At 33.9% G+C, this 9,676-nt stretch overlaps 1 long non-coding RNA gene across 1 annotated transcript; it reads left to right on the top strand.

Moving 5' to 3' along the window:
* Nucleotides 1-3,169: 3,169 nt before the first annotated feature.
* LOC311085497 lies at nt 3,170-3,870 on the top strand. The gene is made up of 3 exons (XR_014606848.1): nt 3,170-3,299; nt 3,567-3,644; nt 3,760-3,870. It is a non-coding gene; the product is annotated as an uncharacterized lncRNA (long non-coding RNA).
* Nucleotides 3,871-9,676: the final 5,806 nt, after the last annotated feature.

Here is a 9,676-nt window from a genome sequence, read left to right as displayed (position 1 = left end):
TTGATTACAAAAACAAAAGTCTCACCATTAAAAGTCATGTCCCAAGCACACAATTATAATGTTCTCATTATAATTTTATGTAGCCTATTTATGACAGACTTGCGTTGCACATGTTGCACTGAACTGTATTTTCCTTTTTTGAAGTGATTCCAATCGTATTTCAAGCAATTCAAAACCACCATGGCATCTGAAGTGTCTCAGCTGAGGGAAATAATACATTATTTATCGGCTTTAATATATCGGCCAAATTTTCTTATTGGGCAGATAACGACAACATAAAAAATTAACATATATCGGCAAGTACTGATATTTGTACATTTTCTTGCATAAAATTAAATGAAAAATTAAATTCATGTGCTCATATTAAATTATATTGTTTTGTATTAATTCTATTATTATTGTTATTTGTTTTTATTCTCATTATCTTGATTTCTCAACAATTTTAAGCAATTTGGTGTCGTTAGTGTCGCAAAAAATGCAATTCCTTGCCTTTAACATATATATTGCACTACCGGTTCATTGAAACAAATCACCCAAATGAGCCGTTTCTAATTCCAAATTGGACTCTGCATATAAAATTGCATTTGCTAGTTATACAAGAGAAACATATTGGACTGGCTGCATGGCAATTCATCAGCGTTTTGTGAAGGTTATGCTAACGCTGTGCTGCAATAGTTCTTCTATTGATGCCTTTGGGGATGTATGACGTCAAAGGAGGTGATTTTTTGACCCTTATGACCCCTGAGACACACACACTCGCGCTTCAAGCGATCTAGGGCATATGTTCTTCTGCCTAATATAGAAACAGTGTCAAATTTTAAGCCTGAAACACTGACTATTCTTCCTTGTCGCTTTCTATTTACTTCTCTAGTTTTTATGATTCATTTCTGCTCTTCTCTAGCCAAATTTCTAATCGCGCCCTCATGCATCTCAAACGACCTGCTAAGCCAAGGTGTGTAAGTGTGTGTCTGTGTGTGCTTTATTCATTGTATTCCAGTATTTTTCAGGCTGGTCTAGTAAGTGTCTGCCCTAGATACCCAGCTAGATCCCTCTAATATGCAATGAAACGGGAATTTTAGATACAGTAGCCCTAAAATGAGTTTGGACATTTTTATAAATGCTTGAATGTCATTGCAAAATATCAAACCAAGTGGCATATTTAAAAGAAATTCAATTCAGTTTCTGCCGCTGATTGACTTTTAATTTCATCTCATCTAAACATGAAATTTGACTCGCTGAGTGTGGAGATTTTTGACGTGATTTATTGTCTGATCGTACACAAATTCATCTTCATCTTCTGTGGCTGATGGCCACTTCGGATGAATCTGAGAATACGCCTCAGGTGCATTAATAATTAATCAAAGAAATGCTTGTGTAAGTGTGCTGTGTGTCTGTGAATTGTGCTAAAAACATCACTAGAATGATATTATGAAGACTTGTGGCTTGAAAATAAATATGTATTTCAGCTAGATATAACAAAAAGTACCATAAATACCATGTTTTATGGCATGTACCATGTTTTTGGTCATGTATTGTGGTATATTGAACATATTTACCATTATATTGTCATCTGATACCATCATTTTACCATGGTAAAAACAGTGTATTTTCTGTAAGAGGTCTAAAAAAGCATCCAGCGTTTCTTGTTCATGTCCATCATCATGCTGGAGGGAGGGAAATGAGCCAATCCAAACACGGATACAGCACTTCCCTTCAGCTGAATCTCACAGGATGCAGGAAGTCATCTGACGAGGTCATATCCTGTCACTGATGTAACCTCAGGTGTAGTTTATTTCCGCTAGGAAAACTATGAGGAAGTATCAGAAAAGGATTAGTCAGTGTAAAGTTGTATTTCACAAGAATTTTAAGATTCAAGCTACGTTAACTACACTACAAGCTAACAAAAGTAGCTCAAGATTTAGAAATTTGTCTTGGGAAAGGTACTTTACATTATGATTAGCTTAGCAAGTTACATTTTCAAACTGCTGTTAAGCTACCAATTAAAAACTAGTTAACTACACTACAAGCTATCTAATGAGATTCATAAACCACTTTTGGGAAGCTACTTAAAATGATTCGGTTAGCTTAGCAAGCTACAGCTACAAGACAATTAGCTAACAAAACGTATCTATACACTGAAGCTAATCTTACACAAAATAATAAGGATCTTAATTAGGGTGGCAGCATTACATTTAAACATACAATAACATAGTGGAACAACATTAAGTTTTGCTTAATTTTGCTTTCCGCACAGGAAATGCATCAGTGAATCATTCATTTTATGAATTGCCACTACATGTCCACAATGTTGCTTCACATAACTGGTTATCTAAAATAAATATCTTATAACTGGTTGCGATTACATCATGTTGTGCAGCAGTTTCGAGCTCTGTGGAAGGAAGTCTGGTTTTAATCGCAAACCACAAAAATCCCAGAGTACATTTAATGTGGTTTATTAGATATTGATATATCAGCCAGGCTAGTAAATGTTTTGCGCTAACCTCAAGATAACCTGCCAATAGTCTCAAAATGGCCAAATGTCATCCGATTAATCGCCTTTCCGATATATCCATCACTAATAACCCGTCACAAAAATGTTGTGGTTTGTTCACTTCTTTGTGATTAAAAACAGGCTTTTCTACCCAAATGAAATAAGACAATGTACAATCATACTTACTTTTTTTTCTCAGCTAGGGTTATGAATGTGTGTTTTTGTGTGTGTGTGTGTGTGTGTGTGTGTGTTCCCTACACAACCCCACCAGACGGAAAAAACATGAGCAGAACTCATACCAGGTTGTCAAGGAAACAAACTTGTCACATTTTCATTAATTTTAATTGTTTTTCTTCTTGATGGGCTGTACGTGTTATGATTTAATGTTTTACTAATCAAAACCAGCAGGCACAATTACAACAGAAAGCTGTTTTATTCTGGGTTTTGCTGTCCAGTTGGACTCTTTCAAGTATTTCTGCATGCGTGCGTGTGTGTGTGTGTGTGAGTGAAAGAGAATCTTTTATTTGTTGGGCTCCACCTCGTCTTGCCAATATTTTGACCTGAAACTTTGGCCTCATTCGTTCTGATGAAGTCATGGAGTTACACCCCGTCTTTACACACATGCGCTGGCTCTTTTTCACGACATTTCAGATTGTTTGCTCTGCATCTTTTCCGCAGGTTTCTGAGAAACTCCACTTTAAAACATCTATTTATTTTTTTGCAACCCCAAAAATGTACTCTTCACTTGTCAGAAACATCATGAAGAAACATCGAGAAATGTAGGCCACATCTCCTAAAATATCAATATGTGAGTACAAAATTCAGCATTCAAACTCTCACAACAAGACACATGGATGGCAGTTTAACTCATTAAGTTTTACCTATTTTTGACGAAGAAATTGAGATTGACTGATGTTTTTGACTGATAAATGATCATAAGATAAGATAACATTTTTTAAATATTGTTTTGTTTATGTTTTTTTGACACAATAACGTGATAATTTTACTACAACAATAAAAATGTGCACTGTGAATATTACTTATAATAATATTACAAACTTATGAAATATTACAGGATAATGCACTCAGAAGAAGAGTGCCGAGTGCGAAGAGAGAGTTCTTACATCTGCAAGAGGTTCTGTTATCTCACAAGGTAATAACTTTAGCACGAGTCAGTTTCAAACCTAACATGAATTTTCCTGAAAAGAGCAGGAATGTTGATTACTTCTGGATACATCTAAAGGAAATGAATGTTTTCCTTTGTTTAGGGGAGTTGGAGTAGCCGAATCCTTGACTCAATTTTTCCAACACCTCATAAAGCATGCGCTATATGTATGTATGTGCGCGAGTGCTGAGATGATTCACGGCACCATGGAAACACAACTCGCGGCTTCCTGCCGCACATATGGAGACGGTAAGGTTGCCTGTGATCTCATATCAAAACACTGGTATAGGACTCTGAAGTTCAACCTGCTCTCTAGAGGACACATTCATCTCAGGAACTTCTTAAAGGTATAGATCACCCCTCGCCCTCATGTCCCTCCAAACTTCTGCGACTTTCTTTCTTCTTTTGAACGCATAGAAAGAATTTTTGATGAACGCTGTTGCTCATGCTGCTCTTTTTTATACAACAAAGGCATATTCTGACAGTCAAACTTGAACCCCCCCCCCCAAATTACCATAAAAGTAGCCATGGCGTTTAGTGTTATTGACGTCAAACCTGACTGCAAATTATCTGATTTTAGACTTGTTGATCCTCTAAAATTAGTATTTAAATTATTTATTTTACATATTATAAGATATACTGAAGTTTTATAAATTATTTCCTGTCTTTCATACTGTGGTGATTTCAGGAAAACTTCAAGGAAATTACTTGATTGTTCCAAATTTTTTATATTTAATGAACTCAAAATAAATTGCAATTACTTTTTAAATAATTCATCATTCAATAATTCAGGTTCATTTTAATCGATTCATGCTATTTTAAAACAATTAATTATATAAAATGTTTATTTAATTATTTAATCAAATGTTTACATATAAAACATCAAATTAAATGTAATAATTATTCACATTTAAATGTTTGTTTTTTTAATAATAAAATGTAATGGTTAATTAAATCAGATATGTAATTATTTAATCATTTATTGTACATAAAACAAAATAAATGTATTCAAATATTTATTTAATTAATCATTTGTATATATAAATCTGAATGTAATAATCCTTAGTGGGCTTTCTTTTTGAAATATTAAAACAATATTATTTTCGAATATGTTATCATATTTGTACTTTAATTTTTTGTAACAGCATTAATTTTATAGTCTTATATGTGCTGCCTTTTAAATATTTATTTATATCAAATATTTATATAATAATTTATTGATATTTGTACATATAAAACATATTAATTAATAGTAATATTTAATGGGCTTTTCCCAACTGATTTCCTTGTTCATGTTTCAGCTTTTATTCTGAAGTAATTTCATGACTTTTATTTTGAAAGGTCTGCATCTTTGTCACTGTATCTTTGTCTTTGAATTTTTGTTTGTTTGTTTGTTTGTTTGTTTGATTGTTTGATTGACATTACTGATATTTCCAATGATATTGATGCCATTGACTGCCACCAGCCAATCAGTGTTGCCATATTTTAGTCACATGGCATTTACGGCTCAGGTGATTGGCTCAAAATAAGTTTTGGTGACATTTTGTTGGTTTCTGTTTCTCATTTTCTTACTAAAATTCACTAAATACTTGCTTTTGTAACAACTTTCCTGCTGATGTTAACAAGTCACAGGGCGGGGAAAAACAATATTAACCAATAATGTAACAGCTTACTTTTTCTAAATAAAATAAGGTCTAATTTATTATTTATATTATACCGCTCAGAAATATGCCACATTATGCACGCTGAAATATTGAGAAATATTTACCATATCTTTGTTTACAGGCTTTTTTGGGGGGGTTGATGGCTATAGTGGTTTGACACTTGAGGGGTTTTATCCTAATTCTGAGCACTTCTTGGACATGATGGACAGAACGAGGAGAGAACGACAGAGCGCGAGGAGAGGTTTTTGGCTTATGATTTTCCATAAGCCTTTCACTGTCACTGCTGCATTATACAATCCAACCCACAAGCCTCGGCTCAGCACTGCTGACAAGCACCTCAGCTTTAAAAGATGAAAGAAAGAAATATTGCAATCCCCCCCCCCATCTGTATCATAAAGCATTCAGGCGATATTAACATGCTGATGTGACTCTGCATAATCCGCGTGTCAGCAATTGCCTTATTCACAGCGCAAAGAAAACAAGGATGTGCCGAATTGGTTAAATGGCAAACGAATGCATCAGTGTGGGAATAAAACTGACAGCGTTGGCAGGGAAGATAGTTTGATTTATTGTGGTGTCATCGTTCATAAACCTGGATGACTTTTTTTAGCACATTTACGTTTGTTTTTCTGATCTCATTTTAAATGTATTGGAGACAACATGAAACGTGTGTAACTTTTATAATGAAAAGTTTTTTCAAGCGGGATATTTTCATTATTTCATAATTGTCGATGAAATAATGTGGGCGGGACTTGATTTTTATAAACTGGATTTGATTGGATCGTGAAAGCAGGCTACAATTATTATTATTATTGGCCGTTTTAGATGTGGATGTGATCACATTTTCATGAAATTTGATGAAAATAAACTTTTTTTTCTTTATAAAAATGTGCTCTGAGGAATTTAGCAGAAGTCGAGGGATGTGTATTAAAAAAGTAAATAGACGGGACTTGAATGGATTTGATTGGTTTGTGAAAATAATAATATTATCCAATGTTACTCCAATGTTATTATTGGATAATATAATTTATTTCCCCAATGCATAGTTACGCAAGTAAAAAAAAAAAAAAAAAGTATAACGTTGAAAGATATTAAATCTTTATAAACATGCTAGCAACATGCTAAGACAAGCTAAAAACATGATAAAACACGCTAGAAATTGCTTAACAACACCCCAGCAACCATCCAAAACCCCATAGCAACCACCTAGCAACACAACTTCATAGCAACTAACAACTACAGTTTAGCAACTGCATAGCAACACCCTAGCAACCACCCAGAACACCTTAGAAACTGTCTAGCAACCACACAGAACACCCTAGCAACCACCCCAAATACCCTAGCAACCACCCCAAATCTATCAAACAATCTATCTATCTATCTATCTATCTATCTATCTATCTATCTATCTATCTATCTATCTATCTGTCTGTCTGTCTGTCTGTCTGTCTGTCTGTCTGTCTGTCTGTCTGTCTGTATTATAGTGTACACTGAGTCAAGCACAATAAAACCATTGACATTTATTCAAGTATATAGGGTACATTTTTATATTCTATGATCTTTAAGTTCGAGAATACACAGAAATGTATGAACGCACTGTATGTAAACAGCATGTTGCCTGTGGCTGTCTCTGCAACAATTACTGAGCGCTCGACTTGTTAGCCAATAGGATGTCAGGATTCCTCTTAATTCCTCAGCTCCTGGCCAATGAGACTCCAGTGTCTCATTATAAACCCGCCCACAGTCACTGCAGCATTGGCTCAGGGGCGTCACATATTCTTTGTCATGTTTACTCAGAGTGACAGAATCATCTATAGAAAACCAATCTGGAAGCAACCCGCAGCCACTGGAGTGGAACTGGATTGAGTTAAGAGATGACAGTTTCTTCAAAATATCACATTTATGACATATCTGGGTCTTTACAGTCCGGAATGTCACAACTTTATGCCCTGGAAAAAAAGTGAACTGCCTATTGTGTGACATCTCTGAACATCAGTAGCGTTGAGGGCTGACCTTCTTTCTTTGAGGACTGCATTCGATATGTGATTTGTGCTAAATTATGTGGGGAAATCTCACCCAAACTGTCAGGAGCATGTCTGGATCATATTTCACCCCAAAATCTAAAGAGATTATATTTTGAAATAGATTTAGGGCCATTTTCATCTCCCATGTAGAAAGAAATCCACTTTTACTGAAGCAAGAAGGGCATTTTATGGACATTTATGGACATAGCGTGAATAATATAACATAAACATCTAATGAAAAGGTGTATATCCTTATAGAATTCCATTGGGAGAAAGATAGAGGATGTATTTTCATCCTACAGTGTGTCCTGCTAGGGTCTATTTATAGCAGGGCAGTTATGATTATGAAAATTAGATGATGATTTCTCAAGGTTGTATAGTGATGTATGCTTTGGTGCAAAAATGTTCCTCAAAATTGCCTTTTATATGTACATTCAAATAAGTAAATAAATATGTGTGTGTGTGTGTGTATATATATATATATATATATATATATATACACACACACATATACATATATATACTGTATAAGTACCATATTGATGTAGGCTATTGATTATCAGATGATATATCAATTTCAGTATTGTCAGTATTGTTTATTGTATGCTTATTTCCCATATTTTTACATTATATGACCTTTGCTGTCATCTAATGATACACAAATAATTTAATAATGATGAAAGTAGTTAACATTTAGTTAAAATAAAGATAAATAAAAATACAAAATAATATGTTTTAGACTAATAACAATATATATTTATATACATTTATTTATTATTTATAACAATATATATACTAGTAATAATATATATTTAGATAAAATAGTGCAGAATTTTAATATCAGCAATTTAACCTTTTGCAGTCACATCATGGAAATAATTTTTGGCTTATCAGTATCAGCCAGAATTTTTACATTATTGTTACTCCCTAAAAAGTAACTAATTACGTTACTTAGTAACTTTTTATGCTTCTTTTTATGTTACTTAATAACTTTTTATTTTTATAACATATTGGTGTTTTGCTGGTGGTCTGACATTTACTTAAAATGAAAGCGCACAAGGCTTTAGTTACGATGGAAACAAATATAATTGCCTGCTTAAAAATGTACATACCACAATCATAAACATTTCTGACTGGATTATATTTCTATGCCGTTAGCTGAAAAACAGGTAATTCACTTCAGTTTTTACTCAAATTTGTTGGGGGGGGAAAAAACTTTTAATCCAGACAGGCTTTAGATCACCTTTAAACAAAATTTACCTGATTTCCTCTGGGAAAAAAAAGTCCTGAATAGGTCAGGACTTGATTGCAAACATGTGCTTTACGTCATGTTTTTGCTGTAGAGAGGTTGTGTTTGGACCGTTGCCCTCGACGGAGGTGTAATCATTCACTGTACAGTGCAGGAGTCAGCTTCACTGGAACCAGATGGAGAAACCCTGTCTGTGTTTACCTGGATCAGCCAGACACAGTTATGACCGTCCCTGAACAACATGTCAGATCTGACCTCAGGTCTGTTCTCCATCCAGACCTTCATTGAGGCTGAAGTATGCGCGCACACACATACATGTATATACACACGTTGTAAAGCGGATCCGGTTACATACACATTTCTCTGAGGTCTGGCTTTCGGCCAGATGTCTGCGGAACTGCACGTGATTAACTATGAGCAAAGAGAAAGAGAGAGAGATATTTATGTCCCAAACCAGCTGTAAAGCCTCTCGTGAGCTGTTTTCCTTTCAATGTAAAACGACCCCCTCAGCGCGAAACCTCAACAATATCCACCCTGCTGTGCTTCAAGATTGCCATACACACCTCCGGGATGTTATAGATTTATAGACACAATATATATATATATATATATATATATATATATATATATATATATATATATATCTCACTGGAATAAATTACTTTTTAAAATATATTCAAATAGCAAACAATCATTTTAAATTGCCATAATATTTAACAATATTACAGTTTTTTTTTTTTTTTTTTTTTTTTTTTTTTAATCAAATAAATGCAGCCTTGGTGAGCAGAAGAGATTTCAAAAACATTAAAAATCTTACCGATCCAAAACTTTTGACTGGTAGTGTGTGTATATATATAGTGTGTGTATATATATATATATATATATATATATATATAATATATATATATATATATACAGTGAGGAAAATAAGTATTTGAACACCCTGCTATTTTGCAAGTTCTCCCACTTAGAAATCATGGAGGGGTCTGAAATTGTCATCAGACATGCATGCCCACTGTGAGAGACATAATCTAAAAAAAAAAATCCAGAAATCACAATGTATGATTTTTTAACTATTTATTT

The sequence above is a fragment of the Abramis brama genome, assembly GCF_963993115.1.
Source record: "Abramis brama genome assembly, chromosome: 6".
NCBI lineage: Eukaryota > Metazoa > Chordata > Actinopteri > Cypriniformes > Leuciscidae > Abramis > Abramis brama.
This window is presented reverse-complemented; position numbering and strand designations above follow the sequence as displayed.